General features: G+C 43.7%; 1 protein-coding gene across 1 annotated transcript in view; it reads right to left on the minus strand.

Moving 5' to 3' along the window:
* The window catches only part of WWTR1 (WW domain containing transcription regulator 1), a 159,458-nt gene that overhangs the window by 122,480 nt on the left and 14,727 nt on the right, over positions 1-22,251 (minus strand). The gene's annotated exons all lie outside the window — the stretch shown is intronic.

Below are 22,251 nucleotides of genomic sequence, written 5' to 3' on the forward strand. Positions count from 1 at the left end.
CGCCCGGCGTGAGTTTTAAGCCACCGGGTCCGGGACGTGAACCACAATCGACTACGTGGGAGTCCAGCGACATAGCCATTACAGCAACTGCTAGTCCCAAAATGCATTAAAATCTAAGTTTTAAATTGGCGATGGCAGATATTAGAGGAATATAAACAAACAAAAATCTTGAACGATGTTAGAATGATGAGGATTTCAGTGGTTTTCACTTTCTCTTTGTAAAAAATTTCCCACCACTGCTGCAAACTATTTTTACAATAAGTAATATTCTAATATTTAAGTGAACCATAATTATAAGAAAGTGTCCCCAAAATAACATAGATAAAATGAAAGCCTTTTGTTTTGTTTCTGCCTCCAGTTCTAGCAATGAATAGGCAGAGACAGAAAAATGGTTTTCTACACAGGACGAAAGAAAACCTGCAGCTTAGACCAGTAGCTAGACACAGGTCTAAAATTTTCAGCAGTGGTTGCTCTTTCCTGGCCACATACAAGGTATGCCTCCATTCGGGGACAGATGATCAGAATTTCTTCTTGCCCTTCCTGCAAACCAGCTGAGTCCTGCTCAGCTCACTGCATTTTCTAGGTACCCATGAGCCAGAAACACAGGGCCAAAATTCGTCACCATGTGAGGTCACAGTCACGTGGCCAAGTCCTCTTGCCCTGGCCGAGTTGACAAACAGGAGTGTGCATGTCGGCCTGAGAACCTCCGCGCAGGTTCAACAGGAAACAAGTCACACTGCCTAAGGAAATGAGAACAGCACCTAACCAGATGATTAATCCCTCCTCTTCCAGAATCACGGTGCAGACCAGGGCAACCTAAAGTCATCCCAGGAATGAGTTCCATTCTTCAATCACCCATTTGTTTTTCCAGTTTGCAGTTACAGCAAACGGAATTTCCTTTACTCGTTCTTTCCTTGTTCTATGCTCGCCTTACTTCTGGAAAAGGGTCACAATCTAATGATGAAAAGGACAGACTTCATGGAAAACAGGGGCGTCAGTCCCCCAGTGACAAATAGCCTTTTGTCAGGATTTCCCACACAAAATCCGGTTATCATGTCAGCCTGGAAAGGTTGACCTTTCTGCAGTTGCTGTGTGCACAGGTCAAGTGGGTGAGACACTTGCAAGGCAAGGCCCGTCCCCACTCACTGGGGCCAGAATACGAGAAGGGGTGTGAAGACTCGCCCATCTCCATAGTCCATTTTCTCTGCCTGCCACCACTTACCACATGGGCAAAAGCTAGGTTGGGATGAGAAAAATGACTTACTTTCTATTCCCTCAGAAAACCTGTCCTGGAAATATAAAAGTTGTTATGTTCTAAAATCTTATCTTAAGAAAAAAAATTTTTTTGTATTAGTCTGGGTAGGGAGGCAGCCCTTGCCTACAATCCAAAGTTGTAGAGTTCTTCGACTTTAATAGCGACATTAGCCAAAGCAGTGACGTTGTTATGAACACCACTCTCCACGTAAAGTTTGGATCAAATTAACACTTCATCTCTCATTCACCCAGTTATCAAAAAGGCATTTTTTTTTTGAGAGGTTTTCGCTATAGGGCGCGTGCGCTCGCCAGACAGACAGAGAGAGACATAGAGACAGAAAGCGAGAAATCACCCCCCAGGGGGGATGGTCATGCCGCAATCCCTTCTCCTCCATTCTCCTCTCGGGATCTTGGGCACGCACGCACACGTGCCCGGCGTGAGATTTAAGCCACCGGGTCTGAGACGCGAACCGCGGTCGACTACGTGGGAGTCCAGCGACATAGCCATTACGCTAACTGCTGGTTCCCCCAAAAAGGCATTTTCAGTCTTCCCATCCAAACCCCAAACAGAAGAGCCAACAGTTGCTTAATAATGATAAGCAAGCTCAGGGTGTCCAATTAGACTGAGACAACAACCTTCAGATACAACCTAAAAGAAAACTCTCCATCTTCGCTGTCTATCCCCACAAAGAATGAATGCATTCCCTCTGAATCTTCTCAAAGAGGGGGAAAAAATGTCTTATTCCTTATACTCCATTCTTCTCAAATGGCCTGATGACCCTCCACAAATCTAAATACAAGATCAAAAAAGACCATTAACACACACGAAGCAAAGCATTAACTGTCCCAATGAGGTCAAGTAGGCCCACTCTAGCTATTGCAATGGAGGTGATGATCCTGGCCTCCGAGCTTGGTAAGGAAGGTTATAAGGATTGTACTGTACTAAAATAGACAACTTACGGCACTTTCAAGATAACTTTATGTATTGACTAATTATTCTTTTTTTAATTTGCTAGAGGTATATTCACTCACCAGAGAAAGCGAGAAAGGGCAGGAAAGTGAGAAAGCAGTTCCCATGGAGGATGGTCCCGCCAGTCACTTCTCCTCCATTTCTCCTGCCTTTCAGGAACTTGGGCGGGCACGCACGCACGCACGCACGCACGCACACACTGAGTGTTTTTCAAGATCTGAGACTCAAACCACACAGCTAGCCCTGTGGGATCGAGCCACCTCAATAATCATGCCGCCAGCTGGCCCTTCTTACATTTTTATAGCCATAAGGAGGTCTGTCTGCACTGGCTGAGTTGTCCCAGGCCCCAGACCCTGCGAATATGGCCTTGACTCTAAAGAAACAGCCAAGGTAGCTTGCATTTTACAAACAAGGAAACCGGAGCTTGCTAAAGTTCTAGAAGCTCATTAAATGGCACAACCATGTGTCAAATCAAAATATCTGACGACACAGCTCCAAGTACTCCCTATGACTGCTCTGTTACTGATGACCAAGTATCCAGTCTGTCTAACCACATGTGCAAACACAGCCGTTAGGCCTGCATTTCTACTTTTACAGCATTAGAGGGATACTGCCTTTGGCAACTGTAGAAATCAGTGAAGGGAAGGCTATTCCCCTCAAACACAGATGTAATTTGCCAAAAGGTGGAAGCAACACAAATCTCCACCAATGGATAAATGGATAAACAAAATGTGGTATGTCCATACAATGCAATATTATTCAGCTATCAAAGGAATGACATACTGATACATGTTAACACAAATGAGCCTCAAAAACACCATGCCAAGTGAAAGAAGTTAGTCATAAAAGAACACATATTATATAATCCTATTTATACAAAATGTCCAGGATAAGCAAGTATAAAGAGTCATAAAGTGTGGGGGCCAGCAGATGGCATAGTGGTTATATAGCTGGACTCACACATGGCCAACCACGGTTCAAGTCCCAGACCCAGTGGCCAGGGACTGAAAATCATACCAGGTGCATGTGCATGTGTGCCCAAGATCCCAGAGGAGAAAGGAGAAGGATTTTTTTTAAGAGAGAGAGATTTTTGCTATAGGAGGTATGTGGAGAGACAGAGAGGCAGAAGAGAGAAATCACCCCCTGGGAGGATGGCCATGCTGCAATCCCTTCTCCTCCATTCTCCTCTTGGGATTTTGGGCACCCATGTACCCACAGTGGTCAACCACGTGGGAGTCCAACAAAGTAACCATTACGCTATCTGCTGGTCCCTAGAGAAGGGATTGAGGCATGGCCATCCCCCATGGAAGGTGGTTTCTCACTTCCCTCTCACTGTTTCTGTCTCTCTCTCTCTCCTTCCAGCAAACATATGAACCCGATGGCAAAAACCTCTAAAAAAAAAAAAGAGGGAGAAACATAAAGTAGATTAGTAGTTGTATGTGTGCGGGGGTTGGGGGGGGCAATGACAGCTAATAACTAACTAGTAGGAGATTGTCTTTGTGTGAAGAAATGTTCTAAAATGGATGGTGACAGTTGTACATATCTGTGAATACATTAGAACCATTGAATTAAACACTTTAAATGAGTGATTTAGGTAAATTATTTCTCAAGCTGCTTTTAAAAATGAGTGTAATTGGTTAAGTAAATTAAAAGGAACCTTGGCTATCATCTCCTTCAAGTTTCTCATTTAAGATGGAGGAAGCCAAGCAAAGTACCCAATATTAGGATCTAAATGAGTGTCCTAATGTGTGCTGCCTACTAACCTCACCCAATGCCCCCCGGGCAGTTAGCTCAGTGCCAGGACAGGGATAAAGCTCCAAAGAACTTAAACCTAGTTGAGCTTTTTCAAGAAATAATGAGGGACCAGCAGATGGTGTAATGGTTATGTCACTAGACTCCCACATAGTCAACCTCAACCATGGTTCGAGTCCTGGACCTGGTGGCTTAAAACTCATGCTGGGCACGTGTGCATGTGTGCCTAAAATCCCAAGAGGAGAATGGAAAAGAAGGGACTACAGCATAGCCAACTCCCCCTCCAGAGGGTGATTTCTCGTTTTCTGTCTGTCTCTGTCTTTCCAGCAAGTACATGCATCCCATAGCAAAAATATCTCTTTAAAAAAGGAATAATGAAATTATATTTAACAGCCTGAAGCTCTGGTTCAAGGAGGACATGGACACCCTAAGAGCTCAGTAGTCCGGCATGAGGTGAGGCCTAGATGAACCTTTAGGGCAGAAGGAACTGGACGAAGGCGCCTGAGAAAAGGGCAAGGTAGTCCAGGGCAGGGGACTAGCATGGCCAAGGGGTCATGCCAGCATGTGGGTTGGCAAGGAAAGTGAGCCTCGATGAATAGGTCTGGGTCGCTGAATAAGAGAAGGCTGGAAACCAGGCAAAGGTCAGCCCTGACAGGACAGGACACCAGGGAGAGAGCCATAGTGGGAAACAACATGAGTGTCCTGAAGGAGAGGTTAGCCTGGCTACAGTGCACAAGGAGCCGAGGTGGGAGGCCGGTGTGCTGCGTCTGCAAATGAAGGACTGACACCCACAGTGGGGTGGGGGCAACGGGACTGGAGAGGAAAGATGGAAACACGAGGATCCTAAAAGGGAAAAACAACCAAAACCCAACCATGTCGAGGTTTGTGGGCGGGAAAAGGACAGCCAGCATTGACTGTGGGCCCAGACTGCCTGGACTTAATCCTTACTAGGGTGTGACTCTGGTCAAGTTATTTACTGTCACACAGTTGTTGGGGTAATTAAACGCGGACCATGGAAGAAGTATGCCTGGCACAGAGTAAGTGCTATGAGCACGTTTGTTAAATACACATAAATGTATATGAAAGTCTCTGGGACTCAGCTTCATTTTTTAAATTTTTTTTAACTTGTCAGAGGGTATGTGCATTCTCCACAGACAGACAGACAAAGAGAAAAACAATAAGGAAGTAAAAAATGAAAGCAGAAGAGGAAGAAAACGCGCCTCCCCTCCTCCAGTGAAGAGTGGGCACACTGCAATCCCTTCTCCATTTCTACATCCTGTTGGGATTTTAAACACACACACATACATACGTTCTTTTTCAAGCCACCGGGACCCAGATTCAAACCCACAGTTGGCCATGTAGGATCCAGTTCTCTTAGTCACTAGGCCATAAGGCAGGCCCTGTGACTGAGCTTCTGAAGATAACAGCAGCAGCAAAGATAAGCCTCATTATCTCCCATCAAAGCTTCCTTTTGTACTTATTTCCCCATTCATTCATCTCTAGGCTCTAGGAAGATAAGCCAGACTCCTTGCCCTAGAGGGTGGCCTTCAAGGAGAAATAGAACATAAAACAAAATAATGACTACTCCTTATCAAAGTCCATGCATAATAAACAATTGAAGGACATGCTTGGTGAAGATCTGGAAGAAGCAAGCGCAAGGCCCTGGCCTGACAGGCTGCTATGCTGCACCCACGCCTACAAATCCCTCGTTGCATTGGTGACCAGTGTCCCAACACCACGCTCAGCTGGCATGCAGCCTTCACCCATAGCTGCTCCCTCTAGGCACAGCTTCAGACCCAGGAACCACCGAGCTTCTGTCCTGCCCTGCTTCCCAGCAGCTCACGCTCCAGGCTGGGCCATAGTAACGCCTCACCTTGCCCATCCGCTCACAACTTAAATCAAAGACCCCAACACCAAACCTTGAATTCACAAGTTAGAGTTAGCCAAAAGTCTCTGAGCAGGGCTTGAAGAATAGAGAAAAGAGGAATCCTTGCCTCTTCTGCAAGGGAGGGAAAACCATTCTGTGATCTTGACCGAAGAGCTCTAAACAGTCACAAATTAGAACAGGGCTCTGCTCTACCCTCACCTTCAGGAGGCTGTGATAACGCCCCTCCCTGGCCACCTCAGTACAAGAGCTGGGGATACATGTGCTCTGGGCCCTGTATTTAAAAGTTTGAATTATCAGGGGCTGGCAAATGGTGTGGTGGTTGCAAGTGCTGGATTCCCATATGGCTGACAGCTGTTCGAGTCTTGGATCTGGCAGCTTTCTCTCTCTCTCTGTCCCTCTTTGGTCAAAATAAAATAGATAAGTAAGTAAGTAAATAAATAAATAAATAAATAAATAAATAAAAGTTTGAATTATCATATAAATGCAATGTATGTTCAGTAATGGAACATCTCTTTTCAAAATGATGAAAAACTCAAATGAAGAAAGAATTCAGTTTATAATAGGTCATTCAGATAAGATTTAAATAACATTAAAGTCCCATTATTAAGAAAATGGGGAGTGGGGCCGGCAGGTGGTGTGGTGGTTAAAGGCACTGGATTCCCACATGGTCAACCATGGTTCGAATCCCGGCACTGATGGCTTTCTCTTTCTTTTCCTTTCCCTCTCTGTCTCTGGTCAAATTAAAAAATAATAATAACAGCAAATGGAATTAAGTAAATAAATAAATATTTTTTAAAGGGAAAATAAAAAAGAAAATGGGAGGAGACCAGCAGGTGACATGGTGTTAAGTTAAAGGTCCTGGACTCCCACGTAGTTGATCATGGTTCGAGTCCTAGACCTGGCGGCTTGCTTTCTTGCTTTCTCTCCCTCTATCTCTGTCTTGCTATGGTCAAATTAAAAATAACAACAATGATAAATAAAATAAAGGAAATAATTATTGTTAAAAAAAGTTTAAAATTTAAGAAAAAGAAAATGGGTATATTGTGGTAAAGACATACGGTAATAGTTAAAGTAGATCTCTAGCTACTATCATGAAAAAATATACTTTTAAGTCAAAAAACAAATTTTAAGGAAATTAAGGTAAAAAGAAAAAAGAAATCTGAACCATAGGTTTTACGGGCATATGTCTGAAGAACACACTGAATTGGAAGGGGCTCACCCATTGGGAAGATGACCAGGGTTGGAGATACAGGATCAGAGAGACTCACTTTGGCTGAATTTCTTAAAGCAAGAATGCATGCAGGTATAACTTGAGTAATTTTTTTTATTTACAAAAAAATAGACTGCATTGAAATATATGACCACCTATGAATAAATCTGGTTTATGGTTTTAAATACTCCCCTTATTCACATCTGAAAGCAGCTCATTTTCCTGATCTGAGATCTGAAAGGATAATAACTTTATTAAATCTTAGGTCTGGATGACCTTAAAAGACATGTAAAGAAGAAGAGTCCAAGTCAAATTTTTAAATGAAGATATTAATAATGAATATATAATTTAGAATGTGATGAGCAATTTCTCCTGAGTTCACCTGGATAAACTTCCTTTCAAGTATGTTTGTGGATGATGGTGATACCAGTGCGAATGAACTTGAGGCTGTGCTTAAATGCTTGCTGCTAACTAGCTCCCCTGACATCTCTGCATTCAGTATTGACACAGTTAAGCTGCTTAATTACAGTTTGGTTGATATCTCAAATTTCCCTATTTACTTTGCATCCAGAAAAGTCCTTTGAAATCTAAATAGCCTAGTCTACCTCACTAGCTCCAATGGGAAAGGTTTTGACCTTAGTATCATTTGAAAGGAAAGGGAAGTGGTGAATTTCTACCACGGAGTGGAATGTGGAAATAACCTCGGAACGGATGAATATATTGGATTACACCCAACAACTTTTCCTTTCTTGAATCTTCATTGTTTTGCTTGAGGAAGTGATTTCTTAGAATTTAGATTCAGACTAACAATCAAATACAAAGAACAGAATATATTTATTTAGAAAGGAAGCGTACTTTGTATATACCCAGTATGCTAAGCACAGTACCAGCATCAGGTACAGTTATGTGCTCAATAAATATCTACGGGCTTACTGCACAGTAAAGAAACACCAGAGCTGGATCTGGCAGGTGGCATGGTGGTTGAAGGCACTGGACTCCCACATGGCTGACTGCAGTTCGAGTCCTGGACCTGGTGGCTTGTTTTCTCTCTTTCTCTCTCTCTCTCTTTCTCTCTCTCTCTGATCAAACTGGAAAATAATAATAATGGCGAATAAAGTTAAATAAAAATTAATTTAAAAAAAGGAAACACCAGATGTTCTAAAAAAAATGGTGAAATTACAAAATCATTTATGTTTCTTTCAGCACATAGTAACTGAGTGCCTACTGTATTCCAGGTTTTGGGTCAGGCACTAGAGAAGTACATGGAGTTCATAAAGCATAAACACTCGCTATCAAGACAAATAATCCAAAGTTGTCCATTATTTCTCAACTCAATTTCAAACCAAACTTGTAGCAGTATTATAAATCGAATCCAAAACCATTCATTCCTGCCTTTGACCACTCAGGGGTATTTCATTCTTTCGACGTGTTCTATATCAATGCAGATCTCAACAGACATTCCTGGTACCAATAGGTGCTATCACCAATAGGTGCTATCATGAAGGACAACGTGACTCAGGGTTTATCTCTAAGAGTTGACAAGTGCAGGAAATGAAATAAACCCATTCATTTCATAACAAACTCTACGCAGTTTTTGTTTTTCTTTCTTTTTTTTCTCTTTTTAGGCTTTTGCTAGAGGGTGTGTACCTGATAGAGTGAGAGGCACAGTGAGAAATCACTCCCTTCTAGGGAGGGGGTGATGGCTACACCGCAATCCGTTCTCCTCCATTCTCCTCCTGGGATTTTGAGCATGCACACACACGTACCCACCGTGATTTTCAAGCCACCAGGTCTGGAATTTGAACTGCAGTTAGTCACGTGAGAGTCCAGCGCTTTAACCACCATACCACCTGAGGGCATGTACACTGATCAGAGAAAAACAGAGAGAAAGGGAGAGGAGAAAGCAGCCCCATGGGGCACGGTCACATTGCAGTCCCTTCTCCCCCATCTTACGGGCATGTACCCAACATATTTCTCAAGCACCCCCCCGCCAGTCCGGCACTAGACCCACAGTTGGCCATGTGGAATGTGGCTGCCTGAACCACCAGGTCACAGAGCCAGTCCTACACAGTGTTTTAGTGGACAAACCGCTGAGTGCCAAATTACCCCCACAGACCAAATCACTATGGGGATCTGGAGTCAGAGAAGCCTTCTTCTTATTTAGTCCACTAAGGAACTGGAGAGAAGATGAGGTTGGCTCAGTCTTAACAGACCAAGCACAGAGAGGGAGGACATTCTAGGCAAGCAGGAGACAGGACATTTAACTCTTAATCGGAAGTCCAAATGGACCAACAGGTGGCATGGTGCTTAAGGAGCCGAATCCCACATGGACAACTGCGTGGTTCAAGTCCAGACCAGAGGCTGATAAAACACACCAAGCATGTGTGTGTGTGAGCCCGAAATCGAGAGGAGAGTAGAGGAGAAAGAACTGCAGTGTGGCCATCCCCCTGGGGGATAATTTCTCACTTCTCTCTCTCTCTCTCGCTCTCGCTCTCTGTGAGCACATATCCCCTATAGCAAAAAAAAAGTTAAAAAAAAAAAGTCTAAGACGAGCTACTCTCTATGAAATACGCAGTGGCCATTAGCATAAAACAAAGAGAAAACGAGAAAGAATCATTTATGGAACCTCCTTCACACCTGTTTATTAATATAGTCCCCAAAAAATCATTATTCTACTTTTACATTACACATACGCTTTGAGATGAAGATGATTGATCAAAAGAGATACAAGCCCCAAATGGTGTAATTTTTTTTTTTACTTTTTTTTTTTTTTGAGAGATTTTCGCTATAGGGCGCGTGCGCTCTCCAGACAGACAGAGAGAGACAGAGAGACAGAAAGCGAGAAATCATCCCCCAGGGGGGATGGTCACACCGCAATCCCTTCTCCACCATTCTCCTCTCAGGATCTTGGGCACGCACGTACACATGCATGGTGTGAGTTCTAAGCCACCGGGTCCAGGACGCGAACCGCAGTCGACTATGTGGGAGTCCAGCAACATAGCCATTACGCTAACTGCTGGTCCCCTAACATATATATTTTTAAAGAGTTCATATGAAAGGCATTCACATAAAACTGGCTAAGCAGTTTGGATTTACCAAATGTTAAAAATTACTATTTTTCCTCTTGTCTCTGTGTGTACTTTCCTCACTCTCTGGGCCTCTTTCCTCTCTCCTTCTTAATTTTTCTCTCTCCATCCTTCTCAGTATAAGTTAAAAAAAAAAAAGTCTGTACGTTTAAATTCAGCCCACATGACATTTCCTTCATGTTTAATTGCTTCCATACAATTTATATCCGCTAGTCACGCTAGACCCCTGAGTATTAAACACGCTCTTTTACAAAGACGCTCTTGTACTATAATAACCCCCATAATCAAAGTTCAGGAATTATGGGTAAAGCCTGGCCAGCTGAAGGGTGAAACAAACAGGTTTTTAAATTTCTCCCAAAGCAGGCTTCAGGAAGCAAATCAGAGCTGGCCCCTCTGCCATTAGCTTTGGGAGCGAAAACACTGCAGTGCTCGCTCAAGGGAGAGTTGAGGCCTCTCCACACATCCAGCAGGTCCGAAGCGAGCTTGTGTCAGGGCTGCCCGGAGGAAGCACCACAACCTGCCACTTACAGACACCCGTTGCACACTCTCTGCTTTCATGTCAGCCCATTCGAGAAAGTTCTAGTGGTGGCCTACAGAGGCTACTCTTTAAAATGTCTTGGATCAGCAGGCGGCATGGTGGTTGGAGCACTGAATTCCCACGTGGATGACCACAGTTTGAGTCCCGGCCCCGGCAGCTTGAAAATCATGCCAGGCTTGTGTGTGAGTGTGCCCAAGATCCCAAGAGGAGAATGGAGGAGAAGGAATTGCTTTGCCGTCCTCCCTGGGGGAGGGTGATTTCTCACTTTCTCTTTCATTTTATCTGTCTCTGGCAAGCACATGCACGCTCTGGCAAAAACCTTAAAAAAAAAAAAATCATTCTTCCTTGTTATCGTGAGAAGACTGAAGTCACTTCTATCTCCCTATAAACATTTCACCAACGTTTCAGATCTGTCCCATCATAAGGGACATCCACAAACATTTCAAGGTCTCTTATAGGGCTTTATATTTCTGGACACTTGTTTATAAGTAGGTTTTGGTTTTTTTGGTTTTTTGTTTTCCTGTTATCTTATTATCCACCTCTCAACAAACCACCTCTTCTAAAGATCCTTTGAAATTTTATGACCATGATCTTTTGGATTCCCCTCCCTTACTCACATAGCCCACTTTTTACAAGAATCGTGCCTATCTTTCTTATGAAACCCCTCTAAGCCACATTTCTGTTCTTCCCCACTGTATTCAGATAAACGCTTCTCCAAAACAAGACTTAAAAAACTGGGCCAGCTGGTGTCGGGGTGGTTAAGATAGCTGGATGCCACAGAGCCAACCAGCCAGGTGAATTCCCAGACCTGGCAACTTAAAAACACTCCGGGTACATGCACAAAATCCTGAAAGAAGAAATGGAAGAAGTGATTGCAGTGTGGTCATTCCCCACAGGATGTGTGCTTTCTCACTTCCCCTCTCTCTCTCTCTCTCTCTCTCTCTCTCTCTCAGGAGTGCATGGAACCTCTCGCAATTTTTTTTTCAGACTGCTAAGGGCCAGTATGTAGTGCAGAAGTCAAGGCACTGGATCCCACATGGCAGGCTTTGTGGTCTGAGTCCCAGACATGGTGGCTTGAGAATCATGCCGGGCAAGTATGTGTGCATGCCCTGAGAGGCGACGGGAGAAGAGATTACAGTGGCCATCCCCACTGGGGTGTGATTTCTCAGTTTCCCTTTCTCTCTCTCTCTCTCTGTTAAGGGTACATGCCCTATAGCAAAAACTAAAAAAAGAATTAAAGAAAAACAACCATGTAACATTTGGTCCTAGCTCTCCTCATGTTCAAAACCCATCAACAGCAAGGGCAAAACCCTCAGAACTATGTGTCAGATCTACACAGTCGCATCTTAGAGGATGTATTGAAATATCTATGCTTGGCTTAGCCAGTGGCACCTGCTGCTAAGATGACGCTGCTACTAAGAGGCTGAGGCCACATGGAGGCCCGGGTTTGGTTTCCGACCCACCCTAAAATCTAAGTGCCATAGTCCATGCCTGTCCTAGTCAGATGGGAGGCTGGGGCAAAAAGGATTTTTTTTTTTTTTTGAGACTTTTGCTACAGGGTGTGTGCACTCACCAGAGAGACAGAAAATGAGAAATCACCCTCCAGGAAGGATTGCCATCCCGCAATCCCTCCTCCTCTATTCTCTTCTTGGGATTTTAGAAACATACACACATGCGCCTGGCGTGAGTTTTAAGTTGCCGAGTGAGTCCAGGACTTGAACTTCAGTCTACTATGCGGGAGTTTAGCGAAATAACTATTATACCATCTGCGTATCCTGGCAAGAGGGTTTTGGCATGGCAATATCCTACCAAAAATCAATCTCTCTTTCACAAAGGAGTAAGTAAACTCTTTCTTTGTCACTCCAGCTTATCACTTAGTGGTTTTTCATAAGCCAATGTTTTTGTCTATGAAAAAGGTTAGAACCACTACAGGTTACATCAGATGTACCATTCTAGTCTTAGAAATGGATAAAAATATTTTACTGATAGTGATTAACTACTTTTGGTCTATTATTATAAAAACACAATTCCTAACCTATCACTAAAACACAATGTCATTTGTGGTTTATTGATTTACTTTCTATACAGGTGTATTATTTATTCTGATAGCCTTGATCTGGACCCATTCAGAGCTGGGATTATTTTATGTATTCGGTCACTGGACAAATCAAAGGAAAGCACATTTTTTTGAAACATTCATTTAAAAGCTCCTATTTACATTTTGGAAGTGAAACCTCATATTTCCATGGCACCAGATATTACTTATGATACAGTGTCCTTTTATCTTGTTCCACAATGTAACTTTTTTGTTTTACTCTTGGCAGACTATTCTCACTGTACAAAACAGACATTGTTTTAAAAACCCACTTGTAATAAGTGTCAGTAAATAAGATCTTTCACGGGCTGGCAGGTGGGGTGGTGGTTAAGGGCACTAGACTCCCACAAGGCCGACCACAGTTCAAGTCCTAGACCTAGCCTAGACCTGGCGGCTTGCTTTCTCGCTTTCCCTGTTTCTCTCTCTCTCCCTTTGTCCCTCTCTGGTCAAACTAAAATAAACAGGGGACCAACAGGCACTGGACACTCCCACATGGCCAACCGTGGTTCAAGTCCCGGACCTGGTGGCTTGCTTTCTAACTCCCCACCCGCTATATCCTCTGTGTCTGTGTCTCTCTCGGGTCAAATTAAAATAAAAAAGAATAAATTAATTAAATAAAATTAAATAAAAATCATTCTTTTTTTCTTGAGAGGTTTTTGCTATAGGGCACGTGCACTCGCCAGAAAGAGAGAGACAGAGAGAAAGAAGGTGAGAAATCACCCCCGGGGGAGGGGATGGCCACGCCACAATCCCTTCTCCTCTATTCTCCTCTCAGGATCTTGGGCACGCACGTACATGCGCCCGGCTAAATTTTAAGCCACCTGGTCCGGGACGGGAACCGCGGTGACTTAAACTCATGCCAGGTGCGTGTGCGTGCATGCCCAAGATCCCAAGAGGAGAATGGAGGAGAAGGGATTGTGGCGTGGCCATCCCCTCCCCCGGGGGTGATTTCTCACCTTCTGTCTCTCTGTCTCTGTCTATCTGGCAAGTGCACGTGCCCTATGGGAAAACCCTCTCAAAAATAATAATAATAATAATTCTTAAAATAAATAAATAAATGAAATCTTTCACTTCATTCGAAGCAACTCTCATGGCATCAGTTTCACTTCCATACCCACTTCGAAGTTTAGGATACTCTTTTTCAGCAGTTCTTAAACCTAAAGTCTGTACGATTCGTACCAGTCACAAGATGTTTACCCGGCTCAGAAGGACTTTCCAAGAACTCTTAAAACTTAACTCGTTACTGACGCTTTGCTTTAAGCTGAGCATGGACGGCGCAGTTCAGCCACGGCACGGGCCCTCTATTCACACGCGTGAAGGGAGGTGGACATTCCGGTTATGTGCCGTCGGGAAACCTGAGACCGCTAATGGTTTTCCACCGACGAACTAGGGCTGGCTGTTACGAGGTTAAAGGAGAAGCACTGTGGCAAAACTTGCTCGTTTCACTGGGGCTAATAATTAAAAGCAGCTGTGCCAGTCCATCTGCTGCTCTACTCACCTGCCAACGTTTCAGGCAAAAAGTTCAACAAATTGGGATCGAAAATCATTTCGAATCATTTCAAACCATTTCTTTACTGTTGACACGCCAAACTGTTCGGTGGCCCTACTGTTACCCTGGTCCAACTGTTAAATATCTGTTAATGATCACCGATGACTCAATAGTTACAGAAATGCAGGCCACAGAGGAACACAAAGAACAATGGCTCCAGTGTGAACCGCAAGGATTACAGCCCTCGGACCTGCCCTGCGCTCAGAGCTCAGCTTCCCAAGCCCAAAGCACAGCCCTGACATCTTCACACGGAGAATGCAGACGTGCGAGATCAATAATGCAAGTTGAACTTTTCCTAGACCGTAGATAAGATAACTAAACTTTTTTGAGAGATTTAAAAAATGCATTTGGTTTTAGCTTAACCTTTTTTTTTTCTTGAGTGCATGCACTCACCAGAAAGACAGAGAGAGACAGAGAGACAGAAAGCGAGAAATCGCCCCTCAGAGAGGATGGCCACGCCACAATCCCTTCTCCATTCTCCTTTCAGGATCTTGGGCACGCACGCACGCACGCACACACGCCCGGCGTGAGTTTAAGCCACCGGGTCCAGGACTCGAACCACAGTCGACTAACATGGGAGTCCAGCAACATAGCCATTACGCCAACTGCTGGCCCCTGGTTCTAGCTTAACCTTTAAGCAGCTGATGATCCTCGCTGCTTTTCTCTTCCCTTCCTTCGAGCTTTCCTGCAACACAGATTTATGGTTGGATAAAATGCACAAGTAGCCAACATATGTTGGATAACAGGTATGTAAGAAGAATCTATAGTTGCCCAAAGTCCCATATTTGGAGGCTTATATTCAGAGTACATAAAGGCGAAGCCCATAAAAAGTGAGGATAATTCCACCAGAGAATGCGTCGTTTGAAAACATAAGTAATTTTACGAGTGGCTCTAAAATTTACTGCTTCCTTTATGATTTCTAATCCCTCCTACTAAATTCACGAGTCTATACAAATCCCAAACCTGTAACAAGGCCTCCAGGTGCCCCCAGATTAGCCAAAGACAGAATAGCTTTGTCCCCACAGTGCATGCTTTAACTACAAAATGTATCCACACTCAAACCATTCTGATATAATCCAACATGCTTTATGTACCTTTTATTGTGAAAGGGGAAACTGGCCTGAGAACTGTACCTGCACAATCTCCTCAGTCAGGTATAAAAATCAGTTCCAGCAAGCAGAAAGTGATAGGAAAGATAAACGTCATCTGAAACTACAGTTACATAACATTCTGAACCATAAACGTTTAACTGATACCCTGCAAACATAATCTGCCCTTTTTATGGCTATAATTTAGTATGACACCGCCCACCAATAACAGGCCTGTGTGCTACAAACCATGACGAAGATTTGACCGCAGCGAGGACTGGAGACACATTTTCCTCGTGGCAAGTGATTATCATATCAAATTAGAGTAATATTTTTGTCCAAGTGTTAGAACTTATCTCAGTTAGCTATAAAACACTGATTCGAGATCCCACTTAAACAGGATGTTTAAATTAAGCAAGGGTGGAGTCTTTCTGCACGAGGACCTACAGGGCTGGTTACAGAGATGCATTCTACATGGCCAACCATACAGTTCAAGTCTCCGATCTGATGGCTTCAAAAACACACTAGGCTCATGTGCATAAATGCCTCAAATCCAGACAGGACAGAGAAATGGAGGAGAAGGGATTGCAGCGTGACCACGCACCATTGAGAAATGCTTTTATTCTCCTCTCTGGTGAGTGCAAGAACAATCTGACAAATTTTTTAAAAAATAATGTTTGAAGGGGATAAAAAGAAGAATCTATGAAGTGAGAGAGCTGTGCTGGGCCACTGTAGATCATATGGGAATTTGTGGGATGGTGTGGAAACGTGCTCTCTGTACCTTACCTAACTTAAGATTCTTATTTTCAGGCCTCTGGTGGCATGTTTAAGGCAGCTAGATCCCACATGGCTGACGATGACATTCAAGTCCCAGACCCAGCAGCCTGAAAAACATGCCAGGAGCAGGAACAGCAGTTGGTGTAATGGCTATATCACTGGACTCCCATGTAGTCGACCGTGGTTCAAGTCCCAAACCTGGTGGCTTAAACTCACGCCGGGCGCATGTGCGTGCATTCCCAAGATCCTGAGAGGAGAATGGAGGAGAGGGATTGTGTAGCGTGGCCATCCCCCCTGGGGGATGATTTCTCGCTTTCTGTCTCTGTCTCTCTCTGTCTTTCTGGCTAGTGCACACGCCCTATAGCAAAAATCTCTCCCAAAGAAAGAAAGAAAAGCATGCCGGAAGCATGTGCATGCTTGCTCAAAATCCCAAAAGGAGGAAGCAATAGAAGAGGTTTCAGCGTGACCATTCCCATGTAAAGGACAGGGGTGCGCTGCTTTCTCACTTTTACTCTCCTTTCTGGCAAGTGCATGCACCCTCTAGAAAATTAAATAAATTTAAAGAGAAAAAGTACAAATTTTTATTCTCTTCATTTTTCCCTCTTCCAAAATTATATCACCTACATTATCATGAGTTAGTATCTCAGGTCCCGTGAAAGAAAGCGTTCTCAGCGGAAAAATCAGTCACTGGGCATTTTTCAGTTCTCAAGGAGCTAGGCCACAGCTAACCACTCCTCATTCAAACATGCTGTTCTCTGGCTTCCACGCACCACTTTCTGGGTTTCCTCCTCCATCTCTGGCTGTTCCTTCTCTATCTCCTCTACTAAATCTATCAGGACTTCTCTTTTCTTCTCACGTCTGTATATAACTTCTCCATATAGTTCTTAGTGGTTTGTTTCCTTGTGTGTGTGTGTGTGTGTGTGTGTGTGTGTGTTGTGCCTTAGGGCACATGCACTGGCCAGAAAGATAGAAAGAGAGGAAAAGTGAGAAATCACCTTCCGGGGAGATGGGCACACCGCAATCCCTTTCTCCTCCACTCTCTTGAGATTCTGGGCCCATACGCACATGCGCCCAGTATGAGTTTCAAGCCACCAGGTTCCCAGCTCGAACTACGCAACTAGCCATGTGGGTCCACATGACCTGCTGGCTCACTCTCTCTACAGGATCTCAGTCACATAATGTATCTCCACCTCCACCCAGATAACTCCCAGTTCTCTTCAATTACCTCAAACTCGACATGTTAAAACATTTCTCAACCTCTTCCAAACCTCCTAGTATTGCTGATCACAGTCTAAGACATTATCATCCATGCTGATGTACACAGAGCCTTCTGCAAATCTTCTCTGCCTCTCTTCCTGGCTGCCCTCATTAAATCTTTTCAAATCTACCTTCTAATCTATCCCTTCACTATCCCTTAGTCCTGTCTCTCAAATGACTGTACTTCTCTTTTCCAGCACCAGCAAAGTACCCGTTAGAAGTACCTTCGTTCCACAGTGGCAGGATATTCTCGTCACTGCTTATGAATTCTGAAATGGCAAGATTATTCACATCTAACAATCCTCGACAACCTGATCAGTTTTGGAGCACCAAAGACATCAACATCCCAAACCACAAAGCCAAGTTTCGGTCTGAACCATCGTTACTCCAACAAGACCTTTCGCCTGGAGACTCCCATAAGGTATCACAACCAGTTGTCCAAAATGTAATTCATATCAATACTCTGCATGGTCCTGAGGGTGTAAAAAGGGCAGCTAGAAATGGAGACTCCCTAGCTGTGGTTCCCAAAATGCCAAAACCACTCACTGATGCCATTTTTATTAATCAAGTAATGCACATATAAGTCAAAGAATTCCCTGAAGACACACCATCGACTGTGAGCAGGGGCTCCTGAGGGTAAACCTAGTGGCTACAGAGGCAGACGGTACTTTCCTTTTCCACTTTATAGCCTTCAGTTTTGTTTGAACTTTTTGATAAGAGTATATATTGCTGTCATCATAAAAGCCAGCTTTTCTTTTTTTTTTTTTTTTGAAGAGGTTTTCACTATAGAGCGCGTGTGCTCGCCAGACAGACAGAGAGAGACATAGAGACAGAAAGCGAGAAATCACCCCCCAGGGGCGATGGTCACGCCGCAATCCCTTCTCCTCCATTCTCCTCTCGGGATCTTGGGCACGCATGCACACGCGCCCGGCGTGAGTTTTAAGCCATAGGGTCCGGGACGCAAACCACGGTCAACTACGTGGGAGTCCAGCGACATAGCCATTATGCTAACTGCTGGTTCCCAAAGCCAGCTTTTCTAAAACAAACCCCAAAACGAGATTAAGTCAGTAAAAGTTACATCTGTTCATTTTAAGTCACATTTTATCATCTGTTTGCGTCCCTACTTCTGGGTGGGTTATCATAGTTGCTGCCTCAGTCTTTGAAAACTGAGCCAAGAAATGTATTTTTATGGACAAATTGAGAGAAAGACAAATATTCAGTATCTTGATACTTGCAGAAAAGCCACCACAAACGAACACAGTTTTTAATAGACAATCCAGCCACGTGTATTTCTGTGTCACTATGTTTGGACTTGGAAATCCGTGGCTAGCAAAGCTTGCAAACAGATGAGTCACGAAAAAAAAAAAAAAAGAAGAGAAAATGGATTTATCTATCGTGTTCAAAATTGAGATATGCCAAAACATATTTTTAAATAATTATTTATTTCATTCTACTTATTATTTTCTTATTTTTAACTTACCAGAGAAAGATACAGAGAGAGAGGGAAAGTGAGACAGCAAGCCACCAGGGCAGGGACTTAAACCACAGTCAATCATGTGGAAGTCCAGCGCCTTAACCATCATGCCACCTGCCAGCTCCACCAAAACATAATTTTAAAACAGCAAGTGTAGGGGCCACCAAGTATACATAGAATGTACTAGAAAACAGACCACACACAACCTTTCATGCCCTATCGTTTGTTCCCACTGAGACTCATCATTCGACTTCTTAGATTGATTATTTGATTATTTGACCCTCTTGTCCAGTTTTTTTTTTTTTTTTTGGAGAAGTTTTTGCTATAGGGCGTGTGCGCTCGCCAGACAGACAGAGAGAGACAGAGAGACAGAAAGCAAGAAATCACCCCCCAGGAGGGATGGTCATGCCGCAATCCCCTCTCCTCCATTCTCCTCTCGGGATCTTGGGCACGCACACACACGCGCCCGGCGTGAGTTTTAAGCCACCGGGTCCGTGACGCGAACTGCGGTCAACTACGTGGGAGTCCAGCGACATAGCCATTACGCTAACTGCTGGTTCCCTCCAGTTATTTTTAAGACAGGATCTCATTGCTTAGCATGAATCAGCCTCAAGCTCAAAAAAACTCCCGCCTCAGCCTCCCCACGTTGCTGGGATTACAGGCAGACACCACCACACCCAGCCTTTAGGTTGGACCAAGAATCGAACCCACAGCTCTCATGTGATCCCAGACTGAAGAGCCACCGCAGCTGGGTTAGATTGGTTATTCTTGTTAAATTAATGAAAGGTATAATTGATTGGTTGATACCTAAAAGATATCTCTAAGGATGGATAGAAAAACTAAGCTATACATAATGGATGGACAGAGAGAGAGAGAATTAAGAGAATGAAGAGAAACAGATGAGTATTTCTCAAACTACCTATGGTGACCAACTAGTGTTTTCATTTTCCATCACCATCAGTGTTTTTATTTTCTGTCTATCAAGACTAGTACGTGGTCTGCTCACAGATGGCTCGCACACAGTTCAGACCATGTGATTCACCACACAAGTGTGACACACCCAAGGTACCCTGTTCCACAAAACAATTCTACTCAGCAGATGCTTGCTGTCACAGCGACACCATTCTGCTATGCAATCTTCTAAACGCTCTCAACTTCTGTATCCAGCTCATCGTGGGCCAGTTACATTTGCACACTAGCGTCAGTCCACCGACCACACTCTGAGCAGCACTGAGAAGTATGATCCGCTTCACACTGGAAGCCAGCCATTCCGACAGTGGTTGGCCATCCCTTCTAACTGGTCAGTGCGTTTGCCAGACCACCTGTCACCTGGGAAGAAGAAGAATAGGCAAATCGATAGGCAGACAGGCCAGTAGATGCTAGATAAATTAGACAAAAAGACAGCTAGGTAGGTAACAAATTAATAGGTTCCAGAGAGCTGTTTTACAGACCAAGAAGTTTTCTGGATAAATTGTTTCCAATGGTTCTCTCTAAAAAGAGGATCCAGGGAAGATCAGAATTTATTTTCCATTTTCCTTCCTCAGTAATGTTTGAGCATGTAAGACTTTTACCATTAAAAAGACAAAATCAAAAACAACTTAAATGTCCACTAGTAGAGGACCAGTTTAAAAAAATGTATGGTATATCCAAATAATGGAATACTATATCTCCTTAAAGAAATAAAACAGATGTTTATATACAGAAGAGGCGTGAACAGAGACATAGTAAGTTTTAAAAGGAAGAGGCAGGGGGCCAGCAGGTGGCGTGGTGGTTAAGGCGCTGGACACTCCCACATGGCCAACCATGATTTGAGGTCCCAGACCTGGTGGCTTGCTTTTTCACTTTCCCTCTCTCCTCTCTGTGTCTCTCTCCAGTCAAATTAAAAATAAATGAATGAACAAATAAAATTGAATAAATAATTCTTTAAAAAAAAAAGGAAGAGGCAGAAAAGTGTGTAGATTTGCCACAATTTGTACTGTACTGAAAATGGATTGTGTGTGCGTAGTGTATGTATATCTAATTTATATGTACATATGCATGCTTGTAATCACAGTTTCTCTGAAAAGATAAAAGAACCTGATCCTCTGTAGTCCTGAGGAGGACTACAGGACTAGAGCGGATTTTTGTACTATTTACATTTTTCGTCATTTATATGCATTTAATATAAATGTTCAAAACATATTTTTTCCCTTAATTTTACAAAGGCTTCTGAGGGTGGTGTGGTGGCTGAGGCACTGGATTCCCATAAGGCTGACTGTGGTTTGAGTCCCGGACCTGGCGGTTTGCTTTCTCACTTCTCTCTCTCTCTCGTCAAATTAAAAAAATAATAATAATAGATAAAATTAAATGATTTTTTTTGAGAGGTTTTTGCTGTAGGGCGCATGCACTCTCCAGATAGACCGAGAGAGACAGAAAGCGAGAAATCACTCCCCAGGGGGTATAGCCACGCCGCAATCCCTTCTCCTCCATTTTTCTCTCGAGATCTTGGACATGCATTCACATGCGCCTGGCATGAGTTTAAGCCACCAGGTCTGACACTCGAACTGCGGTCGACTACATGGGAGTCCAGCAGCATAGCCATTATGCCATTTGCTAGTCCCAGTAAATGATTTAAAAATAAAAAATAAAAATAAATAAAAAAAAGAAGCTTTCTGAAGGCCAGGTAGTGACACAGTAGTAATACAACCTGACATACACGGTAAAGGTCCTGAGTTGATATCCCAGAACCGCCTTGCACATGCAGGGCACCCTCGCATGCCCATGATCCAGGCTGGCCGGGACAGGGGTGGACTGCAGCGTGGAGACCCTGAAGGGAATGCTTGTCTGTCTCTCTGTCTCTGTTACTCTCACTCATGAAAGAAATAAATGAATACACTTTTTTAAAAAAAAATCTTTTTTTCAAAAGAAGTCTTCTGAAAACCGTATGTTGTGAGTTTAGGATGCATGCCCGAGAGGGGAGCTCACTGGCTGCTCAGCCCAGCACCGGGGGATAGGGCCGAGGTAGGCCTAGTGGGGTGACTGCAGTTTCAGAATCTCAACTTTGTCTGTACTCAGTTGATCAGTCTCAGAGGAAATAAGAAACTATCCAAACCCCTGAGAGTATTCTGGTAACAACCAGACCTGAAACCTATTCATTTATGAGCAAAAATGGCAGCTTCAGAGGGAATGGGCCTACGTCAAAAGCAGACTAGATCCCACTAATTTGGAAAGCAAAGCCACACACTATTTCAGAACCGTACGTGCTACACTGACTACATGATGGACAGATGGATCTATGGATGGATGGACTGCTTTTTTTTTTTGGAGAGCAAGA

The sequence above is a fragment of the Tupaia chinensis genome, unplaced genomic scaffold, assembly GCF_000334495.1.
Source record: "Tupaia chinensis unplaced genomic scaffold, TupChi_1.0 Scaffold000272_1, whole genome shotgun sequence".
NCBI lineage: Eukaryota > Metazoa > Chordata > Mammalia > Scandentia > Tupaiidae > Tupaia > Tupaia belangeri.